Raw genomic sequence first — 25850 nt, 5'->3', positions numbered from 1 at the left:
ACAATGGATAGAGCATCTGAAATTATTGACAAGGAAACTTCATCTACAATGATTAACAATGTGAATTCTGTTTAGTAAATTTTCATAGTTTATTTTCAAATAAAATCATTTTACATAGTAGCTCCTCCAGTACATTCAGGGCATACCCCCCCCCACAATATATTGTTTATACTCGCTAGAAAGCTTAAAATGTGTTCTTTTTTACCACGCAAACCTCCCCTCTCTCCCCCTCCACACCCCTCTCAGTTTATGACTTTAATTCTTCCAATATAAATAATTCTATTTTTGAACTCTCCTTTTGACAGCCAATTTTCTGTCAATCCCTTAGCTATTAAGCCACTAAGGTTTGACATAAACATTCCCGCAATGATTTAATTAGCTGATAATTAGCTGACACCCCACAATTGCACTTCCTGCATGTTTACGTTAACGGCTTAACCAAAGATTTCACCGAGGAAAAAAGGATACTTTTTGATCAAATTAACAACAGTTTTAAGCAAAAAGAGATTGCGATAATTAAGCTAAGCCAACGCAACCTGTATGGAAGTAGAGAGAAACGAGTTGTTTCCAAAATTATGGTCTAACAATATTTTTTCTAGGACATTATGTAAAAAAGGGAAGCGCCAATGCCTCAATTCTAACACCTTCATTGTAAAGTGAAAACAAAGTGTTTCTTCGCGTGAAAAGTAAGGGGCCGGGATTTCTATGAAAAAGGTACATAACTTTATTATGCGTAATATTGAATAGCATTTGATTTCCAAGCTTAGTATATTTCTCGTAAATTTTTACTTTTTGCTTTACTGAAAATGGGGGGAGGGGACTTCTTTGTGATAAATGCTTTCTAGAAAAAATAATGGTTAGGGGGTACTAATTTTTCTTCTGTAAAAAAGGGAATCATTATTTCAATACTAAATTTTTTCTTCTTTTAAGGACAATTATGAGCATTGCTCCCCTCATGAAAAGAGGGCTAGGGGCACCGACCCAACCCCCGTGCAGTGTTTGGGGATAGCTGACACATCCAGGAGCTTTCTATATCAATCCCCTGTCCCTTTTCAAATCACCGCGCCCTCTATGAAATCTCTCCCTTGGACATTCAAGGTTGCAGTAGAAGTGCCAAGGGGGCATTGACTAGCCCTAGAATATAATGAATATGCTCGTGATCTATTAAATGACATTGAAAATGAGAAGGAGATCCCTAATATCACCAAGGAAATTAAAGACATTGTGTTATAGATTTCAGAAATAAAGTTTCATATATTTATTATTATTATTTTCTTAGGCTTAAGGTCGAGGTTTGAGAATTTTAAGAGACTATTTTCCCTATTTTATATATATTTATTCAGATGACTACTGACTCAATACGGAACACAACCTGATAACCAAATTCAATATTTTTTATCTACCAGAAACTACTAGACTTGGCACCATGAACACCAGTCAAATAATCAATGTATTTAATATGGATCCCTATGAGGGACGGAGGAAAGTTTTTTGGTCAACAACTCAACATTAACTTTTTTTCCGCTGTTATATTTATAATTTATTTTTCTCGGCGGACAGCAATACTGTTAAAGTGTAGATTGAATGTAGGTTATCCCCCTTATCCAAAAATTTTTCATTTTAAAATTGTTATATGTAGGCTATTTGCTTTAGTATCGGAAAAAGTAATCATTAATGTGATTTAAGCCATTTTTTTCAGCTATAATAAAGTTTGGTGTGATTGACACAGAATATATTGGTCTGAAATATTCCTCAACTGGCATTATTTTCGAAGCAGCTTTCTTACTCCTAGACGATCAACGGCGTGAAATTCATAGCTATAAATGGAACGTCCGATACAATATGTATAAGTACGAGAAAAACAGATGGAGTCCAACCCTAAATTTCATAAATCGAAATGGCTTTTACGTTAAAACCATAAGACCACGTAATGAAAATGGCTTTGAAATAAAACATGTACAAGAGGAAATTCAGGAAATATGCAGTTTTTTCGGTGTGCAAGCTTTTTATGTTAAGGGAAACGTGCCAACTGATAAAATCTTACTAGAAAAATGTGATAAAAACATAGCATTATTCAATTTAGAAGACTTCAAATGTGAGAAATACCTGCATTCATTACATGACCCAGAAGATGAAGTTAGATATTTCGCTCAATGGATACCGGAAAAGATACCTGACATGAAAAAATGCATCAGATATCCAAAGACCTAACCTCTTACTCTTCCTCATATCAAATGGATTAAGCTTTTTTTTAAATATGTCATTATGTATTTTTTCAAATGTTTTTAAATATGTTTAAGCAATAAATATCTTAAGCCTCAGCCGTTTTTTATTCTTTAGAATAGTTCATCACAATGAAAATTATACTTTCAGATTCAACATGCCAGGGAACACACTTTCAAGTTCAGCAAGTTGGAAAACCCTAAATAGTCACCCCTAAAAAGGTAAGTTAGCCATAAAAGGTTAAAGAATTTTTCTGAAATCACACTTTCAGATTCGGCATGTCGGGGAACACACTTTCAGGTTCGACATGTAGGACTTTCCGGTTCAGCATTTTGAAAAACCCTAAATAGTCATCCCTAAAAAGGTAAATTAACTCTAAAATGTTTAAGATTTTCTCTAAAATTACTTTTGCATATCCAGCATGCCACAGAAGTTATACATTACTTTTCAAGTTATTTTATATCCCAACACCAAAATTTTCGCAAAGAAAAAGAAATAAGTTACAGATCAATTCAATTTTATTCCCTGAAACATACTAGATATGCATGGAGTAAGGATACCACCAGAGACTTCTGCATATGAATAGTTCAGTTTAATTAGATGACCCAATAGAGTACTATCAGTCAACAGCCAAGTTTTCCATCAAAGATAACAAAAAATAATTCATTCTTCTAATCTTTACTCATCACTTAAATCAATATTTATAATGGTTTTTATCTATAAAATTTTGGTTCTATACGAAATACATCATCATCTTCATCAAATATCACTATATCGCATAGAGGGGGTGGGATGCATTCAATTTCATCATCATTTATTGATATATCAATCAAAGGGGTGGGCATGTCTTCAAATAAATCACCGCGTACTCTTATTGTAGGTAAACTAGGAGCCAACCGCTCGTCATCCTCTATGCAAAGACGGCCTGAAGGCCCCTGCCTCACTACATCCTCCGAACGTATACGAGAGACCATCTTCCGTATAATGTACTTCTAGCACATCATCAGTACCATCACTGGCTGTAGTAGTACTGAGAAGGACCTCCTCATCAAGTGAGAGGTCCCAACCAAGCCATACATCCTAAAAAGATTGAGAACACAATGATAAAAAATTTCTCTTAGAAATAATATTTTTCATCAGTGATAACACTTTTTCTGTTCGAACTAGCAAGTTTAGTTAGGTAAAAATACCAAATTTTCCACTTCAGTTCAGATTTTTCTCAAAGAGATGAAAGAATTTTAAATAATGTTACAAAATTTTTCATAGAAGATAGAAAAGTTCAAGTTCTCTTCTGAATTTAAACCAAATTGGAAATCATGAAGAAAATTTTTAATTTTTAAGAAAGTAAGGAGATGAGAAAGCATAGCCTTTTTCAAATATTTTACTAAATACTAATAAAATTGAAAGTGATCGATAATTGGCTGGATCATTTCCTATGCTCTAGAAATATTTTAAAAGCTTTTAAAGTAGAATTTTGTAAAATTTGAGTTTGGGGGGAAAGTAGAGATGACCCTAAAGAATCGTGGGAGGGATGACCCTCCCACGATTCACCCCTGCTGCCACCTACAACTTTTTTACATAATTTATGCATGTTTTTATGTCTGTTCGTTATCAGTGAGAATGAAAAAACAGGATTTTTCTCACTTTGATGGATGTTTTTTTGGACGGTTATGTGTGTTGATCAATTTATTCGATGTTTTTCATGGATGTCAACATCAATTTATGTCTGTTTTATGGTTCGTTGTCAGTGAGAATGAAAAAACAGGATTTTTCTCACCTTGATGGATGTTTTTTTGGACGGTTATGAATGTTAGTCAATTTATTTGTTGTTTTTCATGGATGTCAACATCAATTTATGTCTGTTTTGTGGTTTTTGTCAATGAGAATGAAAAAATAGGAATTTTCTCACTTTGATGGATGTTTTCTGGATTATTGAGTCTAATGGGGAACCGGGTCAATGACACTTCGTTCAAGATCAATTGATTTGTTGTTTGGCGAATGTTAAGGTGTCCAGAAATAGGAAACAGTTAGATCACGTGTTTCCTTCTCAGCCAATCAGCGAGTCGGATACATCTTCCTTCTCAGCCAATCAGAGGGCTGGTTACATATTAGCGGCGCAGGGAATATGAGGAAAGGATTTTTGCTATAGTTTTATTAGTCTCTGAATAGAATTCAAAGGAGTAGAAGAACAGTTTTGACTTTACTCATTTGGGTATATATATATTTGTGATGGCGATGAGTGGAATGTTTACCCTCTTAGAAGTAGATAGTGGAGTTGATGGTAATAATACAAGAGCGCCAAAATTTGCGGTGGAAATCACGAGAGGATCACGGCTTTGTCTGGAATGGGATAAAGTATATGCAAGATATGTGATATCCTTGAGCAAATTTAAAATGGAGGATCAATTATGTTTCGCTGCAAAAGTTGATATAGCACATGTGAATAGACTTTAATGTGCTTTAAGTGCATTGGTGAAACATATCGAAGACAATAAACTCTATCACTAATTGTACATGCTTACTATTGTTGTTGTTGTTGTAATTATTCAATAAAATTGTTTCGAAATGGAAAATGTTCCCTTTCTTTTCTGGATAGGTTAGGCTAACGAATCAGGGACAGTCTAGAGTCAGCAGTCAGAGTGAAAGGATTGAAAAATGAATAAATTTGAGAAAGAGAGAATTAGATCAAATCTAGTGTTTATGGAAAAATATTTGATTTTTGATGATGATTTTTTCGAGTTATCTCTTCAACGCAGGATATTCTCTCGTCAGGGAAGACTTGACAATATAATGAGGAGTGATTCTCCCCCATTGGACTATTTTATGAAACTTTTAAGATGTGATTCAAATACTTATACTCAATTTATTGATATATTAATTGAAACAAAGCAGAATCATATTGTGGATATACTTTTGAAAACATTGCCAATGGATTCAATGTAGATGGCTCCCCACCATTTAAAAGAGGTAAAGTCACAGAGCTACTCCTCCTCCATTCCTCCACCTTGAATTTATCCGTCGGCAGGGACGATCAGTTTCGTTTTAGCTGTGAGAGAGTCAAGTGATATTGGAAACCAAAAAAATGTTCTATACATGTCCATTATGCATGTACACTCTTGGCAGTTGGACTCAATGTGAGAATTGTACAATTATTGATGACTATAGTGAAAAGTGTAAATTATGTAATCCTTGTAAATTACATAGAGGCTATGCAGTACAAACTAAAGGATGTAATTCATGTCTTGAGGAGGTGTGTGACTCGCACCCTAGAGGACACCTGTGCTCCAATTGTCACTATGATACATGTGATCAGTGGGAGAATACTTACCCCGCTATGATTGGAAAGAATCCTAAACGTGATTTTAGTTTATTTCTACGAGATTGGTATCATCGTGGATTTAAATTATTCTGGGAAGAGGAATCTGGTCTATGATTCAGCTGTTGGGGTAACAAGACAATTTGGTTTCTACGTCTTCGTTGTGACGACACTACCTACTATGAGAATAAACCAAGTGATTTTTATTTCGCAGTTACTGATTGTGATTCACCATTTGAAAACACTCTATGCGATATTACTTCAAATAGACAGATTGAAACTAGTGAATTTCAAACTATGAATGTAAATAGTATCATTGACTATACAAATATATATGACAAGAGTGAAGTTACATTGTACTGTAGAAAATGTGACCATGACTTTGCAGTCAATCAAGATCAATATACAGTCACTCCAAATTATTTACCGGCATTAGTGGTTTACGACAGTTGCCTCTACATCGCAGATAGAGAAATCTAAAGTGGAGATTTAAATAAGATGTTATATACATATATATACATTTTATTAATAGTCAAATTCACAAACATTTTTTAAGCATTTTACTCGTGGGGCACTGAAATCAATACTATATAGGTCTGAGAGGATATTTTCCACTAGAAAGTCGTTCAGACTTGGATTGTCACTATAAATGTGGAGAAACTGCTTGTAAGTATAGCCGCGACATCGGAACACAAAATATAGTAGTGCATGGAAGCCACAGCTTATAGTCGTTAGATCCTGAACCCTCTTCCGATTTTGAATAATATTTTTCCCACTGCTCTCAATATAGTTGCTGATGGGAGGTGTGTAGAATGTATAGGGTAGACCAAGAGGATCAAAAAATTCAATCGTCTTCATTGTTTGAAAGATGCACAGCCAATGACCTGTCAGCACAGTCGATGGACTGCTATTAACAATAATCAAGGTATTGTTGACGCTTAGAATTTTTCCAAGATAGTCTGAGGGCAGACAATAGGATTTGTACTGGGACATGTAGGGGTCCATATTAAATACATTGATTATTTGACTGGTGTTCATGGCGCGAAGTCTAGTAGAACACTACCTTCGGGAGTGATTTCCCAATAGGTTTCATATTGATTTAGTGAGATTAGTGCAATACTCTCAGCCAATGGGTCGGCAAATGTACACTCTAAACGCTCACTCACCGTACGTACTATATTCATATCCTGCGTGCCAGAAAAATTCAGAACAATGATACCATGTGTTTTAGCAAACATATCTTCGGTTATACCATTTTCAAATAGTTGTGAATCATGATCTAGGGTTTGCATGGTCAACTCATAAATGTTCTATAGGATTTATCAAAAGATAGATTGTAGAGTGGGATACCGTTTACTTTGCACACAAAAGATGAAAGTCCATACATCTCGAATTTATGTGGGCATTCAGTCCACGATCCTATTGCACTGGCGCTTTTTACAAATGCCAAAGCGAGTTTTGACGGAATTTCGCCATTGATAAAGGATGAATCGGTGAAGGTGTGTGAGCCCATGGCAATATGACGTTGATTGGTGATTGTATGAGGAACAAGTAGTTTAATATTATTTCCATTGGCTCTCAGTTTTTCCACAGCCAAAGCAACAGAACTCATGACCTGTCTTTTGCGTACATGAAGTATTGCCGAGGTGAGGGAGAGACTTACATCAGGATTGGCAGCAAGTTCTTTTCTCAATATGAAATTGGAGGGTGCAAGCGTTAGTTTTATATCCACTTTAACATTGGGCGGCAGCCATTGGGGTATATTAAATATTTCATGATATATTTTTCCAACTAGATGTAATTCTCTAGTTGTAGCATTTTTAAGTGCATCTGTACTATCAGCATTGGTAATATATTCATATCCATTGGAGGGGCCTCTCAATTCCTTATATGACTTGGGTGTCATCAGCATGAATTGCATATAGCTTGTATAATTTGAGAGATTGTTGCATTTGCTCACCAGCATGCCATTGATGTAGACACTAATTTGACGAAATAAATTATGTAATATACAATTTTCATAGGATATTCCATCGGCCCGATTGGGCATTGTATTATCAGATTTCCGGACTTTCATTTGTAAATCTAAAAATGTCGAAGACATTTCCATAAAGTAGTATTCATTGGAATAAATTTGAAAGTGGATATTATCGGAGAGGGGTTGTTGAGGATTAAATTGTTCATAGTATCCATGCTTGACACTCCTATCAACATTTTCTGCATTAAATAGATTCAATGAGGCGGTGGTTGAAGGTTGAGAATCCTTATGTGGTAGGTAAGACATCTTAGGAGAAGAAATCTAGTTTCGATCTAACAATTTTCTTCCTGGGGCTTCTTCTTCTGTTTACACTACGTGTCGGCTTTTTCCTTCTTTGCTTTGGGGCGAGGGATGATGTCTTTCGTTTCCGACCTGAGTGGAGACTGATGAGTGATGCATTGTTTCTTGACCTTTTTAAGCCTTTACCATTTTGTTTTAATCTCTCGCCAAGGGTTCGCGCACTGGACCTAAGATTTTCCGAAGCACTTTTTTTAAAATCCTTGCCAGAGCCCAAATGATATATTGTAAAAAAGGCAAAGTCTGTCGCAACCAGTAAAATATATTTTACATTCAGTTCTAGTAAAGAGCAGAAGAGCTTAGCAAACCAAATACTAAGACCATAACCAGACATTAACATGTGACCCGTATAGTAGTCAATTATATTGCCATGTTGTCTTGGACCAAGAGTATTAACATAGCAGTCAATATCAGGACAAGTGAATACCACTTTTTTATTAGACATCCTGGTTTTGAACGATGGGACAAAAATGGCTAGTAATCACAGCCAACTCTTTTGAAATTGCTATGGGATAACCCAATTCGGTTCTTAGTGTTAACTGACAGAGTTACAAATATGAAGTGAGTACGGGAATATACTGAACATGCTTTATATTGTAGTGGTGAATATGTTCTTGATTGGTTTTTCGTTCAAGAACTCGTAGGAGGAGAACATTTGAATTACCAACCCAAAATGAAGCGTAGAGAAATATACAAGTGTCTGTGGAGAAGGCAGGCAGGTAGTCAGCAAAAATGAAATTAGTGTTTCCGGCACTTTTACCATTGATTATATTGAGCTTAAAGCCAAGAACATCCTTTATTTAGGTTATCATTGAGAATAACCTTTTCGTTGGCAATGGGTGAACTAATGTAGATCTTACCCTCCTCACTAGTGTTTCTAACTTTTTGCAGTTCATATTCATAAAAACCGCCGAGAATCTCATCATCTTTGGTGTCTCGCAGTTGATATGTCGTGGGCTCAATGTCCAGGATTTTTGACACTTTAATAATTTCCATGCTCCATAAATAATTCCCCATTTCAAATATATTGGTGGTTCTTTTAATTCGAACAGTATCACCAACATTGAATTTCTTCTCCACATTTTTTTTTTTTTTCACCATTGGTATATTGCTTTAGAAAAGCATCGAATGTATTTTCATCGTAATGAACATCCCGAGGGCTCGAGTTGGACAGAGATCGATGTGGTTGATGGTTGTACAACTGCATGATCTTATCTAAATCATGAATACATGCCGGTGTATTTTTTAGTTTACAATATCTTGTAATTAATAGACGATTCGTTCTTATTAATCATTCAACCAATGCAGCCTTTATCAGGCTGTGACTATAATAAAGTTTTGTATTATATTTCAAAAGAACCTTTTGCACATGGGGATTAACAAATTCACTGCCATGATCCGATTGAATTTTTATATACGAATCATTTTCAAGAATACTTTCAATGGCCTGAGCAACTTCAACACCACTCTTTGATCGCAGTGGAATTGCATAGGCATAGCGACTAAAGACAATGATTGCCACCAGAATATATTTGTAGGGTGCATTGTGACGCCATTGAACTGAATCTAAAGTTAAAAGATCCGTTTGCATTATATGCAGCGGGGAAAAGGCTTTAGCTTGTCGATGTTGTTTGCGGCGAAGCCTGTGATTCTGGTGCAGTGTGTAACTCAGTTCATTCTCTATTTAATCTTTTTAACTTTTTAATGTGGTACCGGAGACACCTTTAGAAAGAGTTTTGGGAGAACTTAAACTTCCCGCTTCACCAATATTTTCATAGACACCTTTGAGTACTTCATGCATTTTGAACGTAAACACGTAGTGTAATGTCCACTACCCTTTTGCACATTTAAGGGTGAATCAATTCGTCTTCGCTTTTGACTAGCATCCACAGGTGTTTTAAAATCATTGCTGCTGCTGCTAGTATTTTCAAATAATGAATCTTCTTCTTCTTTTTTAAATGGTGGTGTTGGTGTGGTTGGTGGACTATATTCTCTTAGTTTCTTTAGAAGTTGCTTATTGCCAATAAGACCTTTGGGAAAGTTTGATACACTTAGAAAGGTGTATAGATTATTGTCAAAGGATAAAAGTCCTTTACGATTCGTCACCATATCACAAATTAAATCAACTAGATTATAGCATTTTCCCTGATTTATAATTCGTTTCCCTGTGCTGTCGACTTGAACTTGATCATCACCAGTTTCCAGCATGAGATAAGATAATACTCTTTTACTCTGTTCTCGATAGGTCAGTGGCAATATGTTTCCAATTTTCGATACAATTGAATTCATGTCTTTTTCCTTTGATTGTGCAGAATCTTGAGGAGATGTTTCCTGTTTAGAGGGATCGGTAACAGTGGCGGCGGTGGGTCTCTCACGATAAGGTTTCTGTTTGTCCACACGACGCAATGCATCTTGAAGTAAAAGCAGTTTTTTGTCATCGGCAATATTCTCATCATTAATGAATTTGTTTAGATTGTCTTCAAAATGTTCGACGGGCGAGAGGACAAGTTCAAATGGTGTCAATTTATAGGGTTTAGCCATTCTGTCTCTAGAGAAAACTGTTTACAAGTCCTGCAATTATTGGCAGTAAAAGTGTGAAAAAGCTACCGCCCACTTGAAGGAGCCGTTTTCTTTTAAAAATTTTCCCCTTGTTTTTTCAAGCCAAGGCGCGGACAGTGGAACGATGTTGCTTTGTCTGTTGTCTAACACCTACTGGCAGTTGAACATTGCCCTCGGTTAAATTTAAACAAAGTTCAGATATTAGATTAATGAAATCATTGTCAACACCATGTTTGAGTATAGCCTTCCTAAGCAAGGGTTTTGAAGTGCTTAAAACGGGAAATAAATGCCGGTGTTGGTGTAGTTTCTTCAGTGTCATAATGGCAACTAATAGCTTTTTCTACTGTTCACCGGAAGATATACTGTAATTTCATTGTAGAAAATGTCGGTGACTACACGTAGATCTTTAGGTGTGCTCTGATTAAGATCCAGCAAAATGTAACCATAGGGTTTATTAGTCGCCTGAGTGTACGCTGACAACAGAAATTTTGGGGTGCCGGGGTATATCTGTTTATTGAGAGTAATTAGCGAGCTAGAATCACGAATGACTCGATAGATAATATAGATGGTGCAATTCAATGCAAGAGTTCACATAAATTTGCTCTGATGTAAAAGATTGTGCAGAACTAGGGTTATGGAAATGTGTTCATGATGGGAGCGAATGGTGAACAGCTATAGCATTTCATGTGAGAACTGTTCAATGGATTCAGTCAAATCATCAATAATCAGTCACGAGTTCGAGTCAATACTATTGAAAACATCAAGTCCTCGTATGAATTGTATTGATATGGGTGTGGCAATAGCTTTTATTTGATCGTAGGACTCCTGCCAAATACTATAGCAATAGTAAATTTTCTTCGGCTTTTCCAAAAAAAATTTATCACAATTTTGAATTATTTTAGTTAAGAATGTTGTTTTCCCCGACATTGAGGGACCACACAGAAACGATCTGAAGGGTGTTTTAAATTGATACATGTTGCTGCTGCTGCTGCTGCTGACAACAGTTGGACTACAACTAACTGTAAATCATACGTGTCAAATGAATAAGTAGTACTAATTTCCCCATAGATCTATCTAGTACTGGTTAACAACAAAAAAAACAATATTTCATTGCAGCATTTATTTCGGCAACATGAAAACAAATATTTGATCAACGTGAACTGCAACGATATGAATAACACTTGTTCAACAAGAACAGTTGACAACAACAATATTTCATGGCAGTATTTATTTCGACACTGCATGAAAACTCTATTTGTTCAACATGAACAACAACATAAGAATAACACTTTATGCTCAACAAGAACCTGACAATATTTCATGGTCATTTATTTCGACAACATGAAAACTCTATTTTGTTCAACATGAACATGAACAATGATAAAAACGAAACTTATTGTCTTTAAACACTTTTTGTCCATCAACATGAACAACACTTATTGTCTTTAAACACTTTGTCCATCAACAACAACACTTTATTTACATTAGTAGCAAACACAGACACTTTTCTATACAACAAAAAAAACAACACTTGAAAACAACACTTGGAACATGAACTATCACAGTTGAACATTACAGTGAATTTAAAAGTGGGGTCCCCCAGCCCCCCCCCCAGGGCCGCAAGGCCGAAGGCCGGCCGGTCGCGGGCGGGACCCCCCACCCCCTGGGATCCGCGGGAAGGGCCCCCCACCCCGGGACCTGCGGTGGAAAAAACTGTACAATAGTTGTCCGGTCACTGCTGCTACAGGTTAGTTGAGGTTGGGTTAGTGGTGGTGGTTAAGGTTAGGTTAGTTGAGGTTGAGTTAGTTGAGTTTGGGTTAGTTAATTTATGAACGGGTTGGAGCATTTAATTTATGAACGGGTTGATGGTGGTGGTTAGTTGGTTAGTTGATTAGTCAGGTTAGGTTAATTTATCCTGACCAAGTTGATTGCGATAGTCTATGCATTCAACTCTGTCTGAAATATGGTAGTGGCCATGAGGCAGGACACTAACACCATTCTCGAGCACATAGACTTTGTCGGATATACATGACATTGCATTCTTTTCCACTCTTACAGTATAATTTCTATACTGTAGAGAGCGAATTGCAAGCACTTGTGCTCTCGGCACTAGGCTACTTTCTATACAGTCTCTGTACACGCTCATGTTGAAATCGCTCTTTACAAAATGTGTAGGCACCCCTTTACACGCCTTCTTTTCATCCCCACTATGAGTTTTAACACAATAATTTTTAGGGCCCGTGAACACCCCCCTGGATATCAAATCACTCCCCGTCTCTGATTTTAACATTAATAGTTGGTTGGGGGCTTGACGTTTCACCAACTCGGGGTAGAGTGATGGATTCCAGTTGGTGAAATCCATCCGCGAGCTGATGTGTTCCCCCTTTTCTAAGTTACTCTGTAAATCTTCAGCCCCATTTTCGTTTAGCCGCACAGAATCTCAATCACCGGAGTATATTGAGCCTTTCATGTCTGGTGTCCGTATACTTCAAACACTTAGTAAGAGAATGAAACCTTATCGTGCGTTGAAACTCTTTATCATGACCAACCACTCGCACTATCCTCGTTCACCAGTACATTGAACTTTCGCCTGAGTAGAAGAACCATGCCAGTATCTATGCTCGTGAATGATGTAAAATTGGGATTGGTAATAATTCATGCACACTCTAGAGGGTCAGTCACAACGTCGCAGCGAGATCTGTTACTTACGCTTTCACACATTTTGCCAAACGCTGAATTTAGAATCAGCTTGTACATTTCCTTCTCCACCTTTGAGTTTGCCCTAGAGCGTTTATCGACAAAGGTGTCGATAAACGTTTTCAAGTATGATCGCTGATTGAAATGCAGGACCCTATGTATTTTGGTGATCTTAAAACCATTGTTCACCATCCAGTACAAAAGCCAATGGTGAACAACGATATTCTCCTTAGGGTCAAATCAGCAATCAGTTTTTGTTTGGAGGGAGTCCAGTGCATCCCCATATCCTCAACCAATGATCGATTGTAGGGGCTCAGCGAGTCCCTGCTCACGAGTCGATTGATACAGGGAAAGACAAAATCTTTGACTGAGTCGTGAAGCGCCAGCGGAATGTGACCGTCAATTTCAAAGAACCATCCTTGTGGCCCATTGTCCTCGACGGTGGTAATGTCGGAGAACTCACAAGGATTCTCAAGCCATTGATAGTTCCCACCCGGCAAAGAGTAGTGAGACATTGCCGAGGGGTACAATGAGTTCATGTCCAAGAACACTGCATTTGACTCTGCATCGGTGTTTTGTCCGCTAGGATTGGTTGACAAGACGCGGTCCCCATGAAAAACATTTCCTCCCCTCATTGAACGCTCTACAAAAAGGTGCTGATCTACATCGGTGATTAGGCCTATTTCCTCCCTAATAATTTTTAAAATCAAATCCATCACCAAATAGGGTGTGGAAAAATAGTAGCATATATCTAATCCGAATTCTGAATAGATTTGGTCTGTGTTCTTACAGACTATATCCAACAGAGTTAGAACGTCACTGGCCAAGTACAGTCTACAATAATCCCACCCATTTTTACAATCCCCCTTAGACCACACCTTCTTGGCAAACTCATACTCTTTGGCTCTGCATTCACTGCTGGTCAGTGAATTGTTAAAAGCTGCAATTGGAGGTAGTTTCACCTCGCTTAAGCGAGCGCCAGAACAGTAATAATCGTATGCATATATACCTTTGCAGGTCAATAGATCATACATTTCACTGTCTGGAAAGTGCTGTTTAAGCAAGGGAAAGCTATCAAAATTGTCGCTTTTTTGCACTTGAATCAATTGACGCAATGCCTTTGGAAAAAAACTAAAGGAATCTAAAAACCTGATTTTATTCCAACACGTATGCCCATTATCCACTGCCTGCCATTTCAGCTCGAGAAGCAACAACTTCTCGGCCGATTTGGGAATAATGTTATAGGTAAATGAATTGTTTACCCATGGACTATCTACTTCCCCTCCCTCCCTAGGCATACGTGCCAGTGCCGGTAAAATAAGTTTTAAGTCGTAATTTGAGTTGTGGATAAAAACAGGAATGAAAAACTGTTGGCTAACATTTAAGTTACACGATTGATGCGCAACCCCTCTAAAATTACTACCCCCCGAGGATATTTCCTGCCACAAATGATTATGATCTCTGACTTTCCCCCTCCCCCCTCTTTTCCCTATAGTCCCCTTATCCCCTCCCTCTACAAACTCCCCCTTACAAACCAAACATATTTTTTTTATTTTCAATCGCGATACGATCCTCTGCAGACAACACCATTGGATAATGCGTATTTATCAAAGGAGAAATTGCGCCATTAGCCGTGCCAATTAGTTTGATAAGTGCCTTGACCATGCACTCGTTCTCATCCAATGTTTCTACTATTTCTAACAACCGCATGGTGTTAGAGCTGTCTCTTTGCGCGTGAGCATAGGACATTGCATTAGCCTGGTGTTCTTTGATTCGGTTTGGAATTTGGGAATCATTCACCTCCACCAGCTTAGATTCACAGCCTAAAGATATTTTGTTGCACTGGAGGAGGGTGTTTTGAAAATTTTTAAAGCGTAAAATGGCCCTTTCCCCTGAAACCGTTTCCACTGTCTGGTAGCCATGCTGGCTACAATACCTCATGTGATTTTGCAATTTTAATTCAGTCCAAAATCGAGAGAGGCATGTTGGACAGTAGAAACGTGTCCCCCTATTCTTACCCTCCCCCAGAACTCTACTAATGTCTGTGATCGGATTAAAATGGCCAATTGCATTCGGTCCACTAGGTGGTGTGTATAATAACCAAACCCAGTGTCTGACCAAATCAATTGACGGGCCCCTTATAGGGAATACCACCCCCTTCTTTTTTAAATGAATCCCATCTTCAAATTCAGTTTCATACTGAACCACATTAACGCCGATATTTAAATGGGCATTAGCCCTTTCAAAAATATCAATGGATCTCAGTATTACTGGGTATTTTCCTTCTAAGCAAATGAAATCAACAATTGCGAAATTAGACGCGTCCTTCCAATGTACAACTCAGTGATCTAAATTCGTCTTGGTAGTGTCATCTGCTAGAGGCTGAAATGCTGATATGAGGAAAGCGTACCTGAAACATTTTTGACCTGTTTCAAAACAGATCCGCTGGACACCACGACAACCTACTAGATCTGGATTATATTTTAAAACTGTATCCCTTTCATACCCACCTGCCCCCCCTCTTAAAATATAATCTTTCTTAAATTTAGAAATATTAATGCTTAAATTTTCAATAAAAAGAACTAGAGACCCACTACCGTTTTCGTTAAAGTTCTCAAGATGCGTTATAATTTGACCTACCCAATCCATGAAAACACCCTCAAAATTTTCTAAATTCGAATAAACCAAACGCATCTCGGAATGTACATAGTGATAATAAACTTCACTTTTCCCCTCATTTAAATAGAACACTTTTAAAACAATAGAAACCTTAATTGAATCCCTACCCCCCCACAATTGAATTTGGTTCTCCAGTAGTGCACGAATTTTATCTACATAGACATGCACAATTTCTACAGGGTCAAACACAAAATTTCCCCCATTAGTGAATTAAATGGATCACCAAAAGTTGCAGTGTAAACAACTATTGCATTTAAAGTTGTGTTGGACAATTGAAAATCGGGAAAAGTTGTACCCCCCTCACCCTCTTGTATATCATCCCCTCCCCCTCCCCCAAGTTGTTCAACAATATCTGGGGTATGTGAATGCTCCACTTCAGTTGTTTGAAGTGGACTCGTTAGGGTATCGGAGGCTGGAGGAGGAGGCGAAGGGTTCCCTGTTAATTCCCGGGTAAAATCATCCAAAAGATGTAGCGTGTTTGGACTTAGCAAAGGTAAGTCTCCCTGCCCAGCTGCGCTATAATCTACATTTAAAAATTTTTCTATAAACTCATCAATATTTAACAACGACGATGGTATTTCCCATGAGTTGTTGAAGAGGTCCTCCCCTTCACCAGCTGATGAGGACGATGGTGACATTGAATAAGGGACCAATGCTCCAACCTATAAATGAAAAAAATAGCTTATTTTCAAAGTGTTCAAATCACCCCTACTGTTTTTAAAATTTGGATTATTATTTAAAGTCAACGCTTAGTAGTAGTAGTAGTAGTATGCACATAGTAGCATTTGGTTAATTCAACTGAAAGCAGTCAATTTCCAATTTAATATAAAATATTTACAATCTAAAACATCGCTTTACATAGAAGGCGGCAATTTGATTTTGTTCAAAAAATAGCCTATTTTCAAAGTGTTCAAATCAGCCCTACTGTTTTGTTTTTTTTCGCGGCGCTTCTCGGGCCCGCAGTGCCTCCCGCGGCGCTTCTCGGGCCCGCAGTGCTTCCCGCGGCGCTTCTCGGGCCCTCTTCCCGCAGCGCTTCCCGCAGCGCTTCCCCGGCCCATAGCGCTTCCCGCGGTGCTTCCCCGGCCCATAGCGCTTCCCGCGGCGCTTCCGCACAGCGCTTCCCACACCGGTTAGTATAAGATATTTACAATCTAAAACGCATGACATAGAAGACAATTTGATTTTGCTCAAACAATCCCTCCAAATAAAATTTCATATTAATATCCCATATCTGCTCTGGAAAAAAAAACATGATTTGAAATGGATAGCCATCTCCTGTCATGATACACAACTCATTCCGATAGAAAGTTTTTTTTTTTTTATAATATTTGTAGAGACAAGGTGAACCATTCGCTAATAAAGCAGTTTATAACGCATTAGGATTTTGCTACTTATTATCAGCGGGATATAGTCCATTTTTTGGCTTCACTAATCTAATTTAGCAAGGGTGAATGCATGCACTTGACTTGATTCAAAAGGGAGAACATTATATTTCCTTTGGGGAGAAAAAATCTTTCAATATCTCTGAGATACATTTTTACACAGTGTTGAAAAATAGTGAAAGGAAAAGACTAAATAACATTGGAAGAAATAGATATATATATATTTCTATATGATAGGTAGGAAAAATGCTCACATTTACAAATCCTGACTATACTTGGGTGCCGGATGGTACAGGTAACGTGTGTTCGAGGGCAACCTCATGAACTTGTGCAGCTGAGCCAGCAATGTCACAGGGTTGTGCAGCCGGGACAGCTCCTGAGACCCTTGCAAAAGCATGATGAGAGACAACCTCATGATCTTGTGTAGGTGGGGCTTCGGCATTGAAAGAAGCCATCCACTCTCTTTTTAGTTTCCTGACAGGCTGCATTGGGGCTGCCTCACCCTCTCTTGCTCTCTTAGATAGAGGGGGCACACATTCTTCACAAGAGGCCTTAAAGAAGAGAAAAAATTTAGTATCGAAAATAATTTCCCCCTTTTTTTACAGAAAGAAAGTTAGTACCATCATCCACATAATTTTGTCTAGAAAAGTATTTATTACTAAGAAGGCACAACGTAAAAAAAATTTCGTGAAATATACTAATTGCATCCTTTTTTGAATCTGAGAAAGGAAGAAATACGACTCACTGAGCCATTCAAAATTCAGCCTATAAAAGTCGGCCTAGTTTGTTTCCAAGCTGTTTGAAGAATTTCTTATTTTTAGGCGTTTCTGATCTTTTCTGGTTTTAATCTACATTGAGCATGCCATCGTTTGATGCATTTAAATTATTAACGGTATTTTTTTATCTTTCCTTATCCTTTTTCGATAGCTGGTATTTACCCCACCCCCAGAAAAAACAGGCCCGAGGAAAATAATCCCCACGGAAAATATCCCTGAGAAAAGACATGGAAAAATACCCCCCCCCTCGAAAGATATCGCATCCTTTTGAATCTGAGAAAAGATGAATTACGGCTCACTGAGCCGTTCAAAATTCTCCTATAATAGTCGGCCTAGTTTGTTTCTAAGCTGTTAGAAGAAAATCCTCCCTAATACTAAACGTTGAAAATGTGAATATTTAGTCAAACATCGAAGCATTGATCAAAGCTATGGTTCTTTTTCAGTTATCCAATAAATAAAAACATGTTTTAGTCGCATCCTTTTGAATCTGTAAAACCATTGGAAACTAAACTGCTAACGCTAACGAACAGGAAGTGCTTTAAAAAAGGGTCAGAGCTAATTATAGGTCTCGCGCTGGAGCCTTGTGTCAAAACCAGTGTGGGTTAATAACAAGAGCGACGGATGTCTCAGTTAGAGAAAAGATTACAATAGAGAAAAGTATAAATTTATCGAGAAAGATAATTATTTCTATTTGCGAGAATTTGGTTTTAAAAAACAATGGGGGATGGGTTAGGTTTTGAGGGTAAAAAGAACAAATTTTATGTTTTCTATCGAGTATAAAGATTGCATAGTGATGTTTGTATTAGAGTGGGAGGGGGGAGGAGATTTACCTGAATATACTGGAGGGTGACCAAGGAAAATAATTTTATTTTAAAATAAAAAATGAAAAAGTACTCACATTGCTAATTGTGGCTGTCAAGGCTTCAACCTCATCAATTATATTTAGTGTTATATCCATTGTGTAACAATATTCTCTTATAATTTGATCACAATACATGTCCGTTATATACGAAATCTCAAGGGAGAATTGTTATGTAATTGGGAAAATCATATGTAACCAGCCCTCTGATTGGCTGAGAAGGGGGATGTATCCGACTCGCTGATTGGCTGAGAAGGAAAAACGTGATCTAACTGTTCCCAGGATTCCTGGAAACTCATAACATTCGCCTTGAGCATGGACTTGCCCAAAACAACAACAACAACAAATAAATCCCTCAGACCTAAAGATTAAAGAAACCATAATGTTTCTTAATTCCCCTTTCGTGAATCAATAATTCCCCTAGCGATTATGTAAGTCAATTTCTCAGGTTAGGTTAGCCTAAAGATCAAAGAAGCCATGTTTGTTTCTTAATTCCCCTTTCGTGAACCAATAATTCCCCCGCCGATTATGTAAATCAATTTCTCAGGTTAGGTTAGCCAAACAACAAAGAAGCCATGTTTGTTTCTTAATTCCCCTTTCGTGAATCAATAATTCCCCTCGATTATGTAAATCACCCCATTTTCATTACACCTGGACAAACAACAACAAATAAATCGACCTTGAAACATCCATCAAAGTGAGAAAAATCCTGTTTTTCCATTCTCACTGACAAAAACCATAAAACATCCATCAAAGTAAGAAAAATCCTGTTTTTTCATTCTCAATGACAACAAACCATAAAAAAGACATAAATTGATGTTGAAATCCATGAAAAACATCAAATAAATTGATCAACACACATAACCGTCCAAAAAACATCCATCAAAGTGAGAAAAATCCTGTTTTTTCATTCTCACTGACAACGAACAGACATAAAAACATGCATAAATTATGTAAAAAAGTTGTAGGTGGCAGCAGGGGTGAATCGTGGGACCTTTAGGGTCATCTCTACTGGGGAAGAGGGATTTCAAAAACATCTTCCCATAACATAATTTGTCCTCTAAAGTTGATTCTGATGTTTTTAGCACTCTATCTATTAACGCTTTAGAAATACTTAAAAAGGCTTCTAAAGTAGAATTTTGTAAAATTTTGAGTTTGAGGGGGAAGAGAGATTTCAAGAACATCTTCCCGTTATATAACGTGTCCTCTGAAGTCGATTCTGGTGTTTATAGCACTCTATCTATTAACGCTTTAGAAATATTTAAAAAAGCTTCTAAAGTAGAATTTTGTAAAATTTTGAGTTTGGGGGGTGGGGAAGAGAGATTTCAAGAACATCTTCCCGTTATATAACGTGTCCTCTGAAGTCGATTCTAGTGTTTATAGCACTCTATCAATTAACGCTTTAGAAATATTTAAAAAAGCTTCTAAAGTAGAATTTTAGAAAATTTTAGTTTGGGGGGGGGGGGGAGGGGGATTTCAAAAAATCTTCCCATGACATAACATGTCCTCTAAAGTTGATTCTGATATTTGTTGCACTCTATCTATTAGCACTTTAGAAATATTTAAAATAGCTTCTAAAGTACAATTTTGGGATTTTTTTTTGTAAATTTACCAGAAATCTAAACCCACTGAAATTTCCCCTGAAGCTTTCCCCTGAAGATTTCCCCTGAAATTCTCAAAAATTCTATCATGTCTTAAAAAGCTATTTAAACTTACATCAGCCATTGAAGAATCGACGACTTCATTTGAGGTATTCATCACTTTTTCTATCTTTATTTCAATCTGCACTGGAGTTAAAACCTTCAAAGATCATATAATAAACAGTAATAACGGCATATTTCCTTTCGTTAATCAAACAAAAATCATAAGGAAGAGGAATCTAGAAGATTCACTGCCCCCGTTCATCATTTAACCCCCTTGGGAGAGTTTTCGAGCAGAAATAGACATATTTCATCGTTTAGATATTAAATTCTTCTCTGAAATGTCCCAGTTTCAGATTTTCCTCTTTTTATACTGTCATTTTCGCTGATTTTATAGTCGATTATTACCTATTATTTATTCAATTATTAATTTGTGAATGCCGGGGGTAGGCTAGGAGTCCTAAATTTGAAGGGGCTTATCACCGTCCTGAAGACGAGGTTAGGTTCTTCGCGCACTGGATACCTAAGGACATACCTGATCGTGGTAAATCCATAAGACATGGTAAAAACTATTCTATATCATGGGACCATCGTTTCTGGATGTTTAAGAGTGAACTCTAAGTACTATTTTTATGTAAATATGTGTTTTTTCAAAAAAAATCTGTTAATATGTTTAAGCAATAAATATCTTTAAGCTTAACCCGTCTTTATTCTTTAGAATAGTTCTATTCATTTCATTAAATTATGAAGAAATTGTAAGTAAATAACAATCGCTTTTTTGAATTCACTTCCTGGACACAATACAGATATTTAATTCAAGAAATTATGAAGAAATCGCAAGTAAGTAATAAACTGTTTCTTGAAGTCACCTCTTGTATACACAATGCAGAAATTTCATTCAAGAAATTATGAAAAAATTGTAAGTAAGTAACAATGTATCTGTGTGTGTGCAAGGCAAAGCAATTTCATCACAAATTCCACTATTTAATGCCCCACTCCGCCCCACCGCAGCGGCCCCCCACGGCGCTTCCCGGACCGCGACACTCCCCGCCCCGCCGCAGCGGGCCCCCGTGGCGCTTCCCGGCCACCGCAGCGGTGAGCTGTATTTGTTAGTGTTTCAGAAACATTACATATTTATTTAATTTAAGCCTTTTTTTTCAGATATAATAATGTTTGGTGTGATTGACACAGAATATATTGGCCTGAAATATTCCTCAACTGGCATTATTTTCAAAGCAGCTTTCTTACTCCTAGACAATCAACGACGTGAAATTTATAGCTATAAATGGAACGTCAGATACATTATGTATAAGTACGAGAAAAACAGATGGGGTCCAACACTAAATTTCATAAATCAAATCGGCTTTTAAGTTAAAACCATAAGACCACGTAATGAAAATGGCTATGAAATAAAACATGTACAAGAGGAAATTCAGGAAATATGCAGTTTTTTCGGGCCGGGAAGCGCCGCAGGGGCCCGCTGCGGCGGGGCGGGGAGCGCCACGGGCCTGGAAGCTCCGCGGGGGGCCGCTGTGGTGGGGCGGAGGGGGGCATTAAATAGTGGAATTTGTGAGGAAGTTCACCCCCAGTGTCATTACACCTGTACTCTCTTTCTCAAATTTATTCATTTTTCAATCCTTTCACTCTGACTGCTGACTCTAGACTGACCATGATTCGTTAACCTAACATTCTAACAACAAAAAGAAAGGGAAAATTTTCGATTTTGAAACAATTTTATTGAATAATTACAACAGAAATACTAAGCATGTACAATTAGCGATACAGTTTATTGTCTTCGATATGTTTCACTAATGCACTTAAAGCACATTGAAGTCTATTCACATGCGCTATATCAACTTTTCTAGCAAAATATAATTGATCCTCCCTTTTAAATTTGCTCAAGGACATCACATATCTTGCATATACTTCATCCCATTCCAGACAAAGTCGTGATCCTCTCGTGATTTCCACCGCAATGTTTAGTGCTCTTGTATTATTGCTACCAACTCCACTATCAACTTCTAATAGGGTAAATATTCCACTCATCATCAGCACAAATATATCCAAATGAGTAAAGTCAAACTGTTCTCGCTCCTTTGAATTCTATTCACAGACTAATAAAAACTATAGCAAAAATCCTTTCCTTATATTCTCTGCAATCCTCTCCCGCTAATATTTCCGACCCTCTGATTAGCTTAGAAGGAGACACGTGATCCTGTTTCCCGTTATCGGATCAATTCATTCTCCCCACCGATTATATAATCAATTTCTCAGAAATCCACTTGTCCTAGTCGGTTACGCAATCAATTTCTTGGAAATCCTCCCCCCTTCGATTACACAATCAATTTCTTGGAAATCCTATCCCCTTCGATTACACAATCAATTTCTCGGAAATTTAGTTCCCTTTTGATTACGCAATCTATTTCTCAGAAATTATCTCCCCTTCGATTACGCAATACATTTCTCGGAAATTCTTCCCCCTTCGATTACGCAATCAATTTCTCGGAAATCCTCTCCCCTTCGTGGATCAATACATCTCTCCCCCGTTAATGCGCATGTGCAAACTTCACTCTGGAGACAATACACTTGAAAACAACAAATAAATCGACCTTGACCTCATTAGACTCGATCGATAATCCTTGAATAAATAAGGTAGGTTCAGCGTTAGACTAAATTGTAGATAGCAGCAGTGGTGCCCCGTCAGTATTCTATGCCCGTATATGATGCCCTGTCGGGATTCTATGCCCATATATGGAGCCCCGTTCCGAGTTATTAGGGCCTTTCTACTAACAATCAGATTTCATTTTTTCTGCTCCTGGTACTTTGATAAAATAAGTGAAGTTCAAATAAAATATGCAACACAAGCACAAGGCTAAAGAATATTGGACTGATTCCTTAAAAAGCAACCCTTAAGACCGATTTTGTGAACACGGAGAATTTCACATACTGTTGTATTGCAGTAGCGGTTTTAGGCCTCATAATCTGGGGGGAGGTTAAGTTCAGAAAATGGGGAGGGAGGCACCTGCCCCCTCCCTGCCAAGGCCTAAAACCACCGCTGTTGTAGCGGCTTATAAACCAAAACAACTTTTTTTTTACCACTTTTCATTTTTGTTCAGAGAAGTATCGTGGCATATTTTGTTGGAGCTTTCCAAAAGTCTCTTGATAATTAATCATGATGTGCTCTAAAATTATTTGTTATTAATATGACCTAATATAAATATGTTATTATCTTCTTAATCAAATAATATTGGTGTGATCTAAGAGCTGAAGCTTTTTTTTAATACAAATAATTAAAGTAATAATTATCATTATCAGTGTGACATAATATTTATATTTTAATATCTTCTTAGCCAAAGAGTATGGGTAACTAATAAAAGTGGAAACTTGCGGTAGTGTTTAAAAAAAAACATCACCAACACCATCTAGCATTTGGTGTTGGTATTTTGTCAGTGTAATAAAAAGGCAGAATTAGCGTAATTTGAAAAAATTACTGTAGTAATTAGTGTGTGATGTCAGTTTCTGAATTAAATTAAATAAAAAAAAAGTTTTTTTTAACTGAAAGTAAGGAGCATCATTAAAACTTAAAACGAACAGAAATTATTCCGTATATGAAAAGGGCTCCCCTCCTCAACGCCTTGATCTCTACGCTAAAGTTTATTATTGTTTTCAAAAATTGAGTTGTGAGAAAGAGTCTAACTTTAGCGTAAAGAGAGAGACGTTGAGGAGGGGACAGTCCCTTTCATATACGGAATAATTTCTGCTCGTTTTAAGTTTTAATGTTGCTCCTTGCAATCAGTTAAAGAAACTTTTTTTTATTTAATTTTTGAACGTTTTTGAATTAATGGAGGTTTTGATTTTGGCTCAACGTACATGAATAATTAAAAAAATTGTATATTAATTTTACTTTTATTTGGTTAAATGGCTTTCTCGAAAGTTGTTTAATTTTATTTACGAATGTTTTTATTAGTAGTAAATATACGTAACTGACTAATTAACTTACGTATCGAACTTCTATATCCATATATTCTTAATACGTATATTAGGGGGTTCACCTTCTAGTCAATACCTCGCTCTTTACGCTAAAGTTCGAATTTTGTTCCAATTCTTTAAAAATAACCCCTTAATCACAAAGGCCGTTAATTAGAATAAATAGCTCTTATGAATGTACTGAAAAATCTTTGGCTTAAAGAGCAAGGTATTGACTAGGGAGCGAACCCGATCATATACTTAATAATTTCTGTTTGTTTTAAGTTTTGTTGTTGCTCCTTACTTTCAGTTGAAAAACTTGTTTGTTTTTTTATTTAATTTCTGATCATTTTTTAAATAATGCTGGGAAATCCGGCGCCCATTTCATAGCAATGTCCCTTTCCCCATTGAAACTTCCCCCATGGAAAGATCCTCCCACGTAACCCCTGACCCCCCCCCCACTACCAGAAAAAAATCCCCCTTGAAAACGTCTGTATACTTCCCAATAACCAATACTATATGTAAACATTTGGTAAAGTTCATAACTTTCAGCCCTCCCCCCGGGGACTTTGGGGGATTAAGTCATCCGAAAAGATATAATTAATATATTTTCGACCATCCTGAACAAAATGGCCATCTCAAAATTTTGGTCAGGTGACTTTGGGAGAAAAATGAGCGTAGGAGGGGGCCTAGTTGATCTCTCATTTTTTTTGGTCACTTAAAAAGGGCTCTAAAACTTTTAATTTCCATTCGAATGAGCCCTTCAACGATATTATAGGACCACTGGGTCAATAGGATCACCCCTGGGAAAAAAATAATAAATAAACACGCATCCTTAGTCTTTTTTCTTGAGATAAATAAAAAATTTCAATTTTTGCACATAGGATCTTGAAACCTCTACTGTAACGCTCTCTGATACGCTGAATCTGATGGTGTTATTTTCATTAAGGTTCTACAGCTTTTAGGGGGTCTTTCCCCCTTTTTTTGAAAATCAGCCAAATTTTCTCAGGCACGTTACTTTTGATAGGTAAGACTAAACTTGATGAAAGTTATATATTTGAAATCAGTATTAAAATCCAGTTCTTTTGATGTATCTCTTGGTATCAAAATTTACTCTTTTTTTAGAGTTTCGGTTACTATTGAGCCGGGTCGCTCCCTACTTACAGTTCGTTACCACGAATTGTTTGAAAAAAAAAACGAAGCCCGAAAGAATGCCAAGGAACGCCAAGCGCCAGTTTCCACGAATGGCAGTTTCCAAGAACTGTCAGTTTGCACTTTTATAAGTTACCAATGCTTTATATTTTTAGTATTATCTACGTAGTTAGGAAATATTATTTCGTCTTATATACTTATATCAAATCTTATATTATATTATATGCTTATAATATTATATGCTTATATTATATTATATAATATAA

This window comes from Artemia sp. Qi Xiang Cuo, chromosome 3, assembly GCF_049724085.1.
Source record: "Artemia sp. Qi Xiang Cuo chromosome 3, ASM4972408v1, whole genome shotgun sequence".
NCBI lineage: Eukaryota > Metazoa > Arthropoda > Branchiopoda > Anostraca > Artemiidae > Artemia > Artemia sp. Qi Xiang Cuo.
The sequence above is the reverse complement of the archived record's forward strand: the minus strand, read 5'-3'. Positions refer to the sequence as shown.